We start from the raw sequence: 1,620 nt of genomic DNA, 5'->3' as shown, positions 1-1,620 counted from the left end.
CCAGTGTAGGTTAAGCATTCCGTATGACAACCAGAAAAAAAAGAGATTAAAAAATTTCTACAGAAATAAAATCGATCCGTGTTATTGGTCACGTGGTAATCATAAATATGTCTGTTTCTTGATTGCTTATATCTCTCGTGAGACGCTGAATGCGTCACCTTCGTTAATGTTTTCACAAAACAAAAATAACAAGAAAATCGAATTACTCAAAATATTAATTGATACAATATCTCATGCATGAAACCTCATGCGTTACGACTGATGAGGTTATTTATGACATATGCCAATTAGCTATCATTAACAACAGTAAAAATTGATCAGAAAGGGAAGTTCCCACTTCTGAGTTGAAGCGTACTGAGTTCGCATGACCATAGAGGTTCCCCAATCGTTCCTGAACAATGGGTTCACAATATCCATTATTTACTTTGTGCCAAGTTCGAAGAATGAGACCGCTATTAAATGGTTAATATTTAACCCTGATCGGAGCGGCTGTTGATTGTATATTCTGGTCTTGTGCATTTACGATTATAACCTTTCGTGTTTTTGGCTCTCTTTAAGTATTAGCATAAGTTTTAAGTGAAATGTGACTGCTATATCTAAAAAGCCGTGTTCACATAAAGATTATTTCTTATTTTGAGCACAGTTGTATCACTTTAGTATCGCTATCACTTACTATGGGAAGCTTGTAAAACTCTAATTGATTTAACTAATACCGTAAGCAAAAACAATATATTTTATTGGCACTCTACGGCTATTCAGCAAATTCATCACTAGATGGAAGCCATTTTATTTAGAACTTGCACAGTTTGGATTCCATTTGCTATAATAATCCAAATCTACATTTTACAATTTTGTGAGAGGCAAAGCGAATACACACACACACACACACACACACACACACACACACACACACATACACACACACACACACACACACACACACATACACGCACACATACATATATGCATGTATATATGTGTGCGTGTGTGTATACAGGGGTTGGACAAAATAATGGAAACACCTCAAAATTTCAAACAAATTAATTTTAATATGGAGTCTTTGCAGTAATTACAGCTTGAATTCTATGAGGTATGGACTCGTACAGAGTTTGAATTGTTTCTAAAGGAAATTTTGTCCTTTCTTCAGCTAAAATGTTTCCAGTTCTTGTAGTGATGATGGTGGAGGATATCGGCTCCTCACTTGTTTTTCTAAAATTCACCATAAATGTTCGATAATATTGAAATCTCGGGACTCTGGTGACCAGAAAAGGTGTTCAACGTCACTAGAATGTGCCTTGTGTCATTCAGTAACAACTTTAGCTGTGTGAATTGGTGCATTATCATCCTGAAAGATTGCGTTTCCCTCCGAAAACAGTTCCGCAAACATAGGATGAATTTGAAGCGATAAAATGCTTAAATAGTCTTGACTATTAATTCTGCCATGAAGGGAAATCATTGGGCCGGCAGATTTCCAAGATACAACCCCCACCCCAGATCATCACAGATATCCCTCCATGTTTAATAGTTAGAAGAACGCAGTCTGGGTCAAATACTTCTTTTGGCTGTCTCCACGTGTATACTCGGCCGGTGGTCGGAAGTAAAGTAAAGGAAGACTCGTCC

Source organism: Octopus bimaculoides, chromosome 5 (genome assembly GCF_001194135.2).
Source record: "Octopus bimaculoides isolate UCB-OBI-ISO-001 chromosome 5, ASM119413v2, whole genome shotgun sequence".
Classification (NCBI taxonomy): Eukaryota; Metazoa; Mollusca; class Cephalopoda; order Octopoda; family Octopodidae; genus Octopus; species Octopus bimaculoides.
This window is presented reverse-complemented; position numbering follows the sequence as displayed.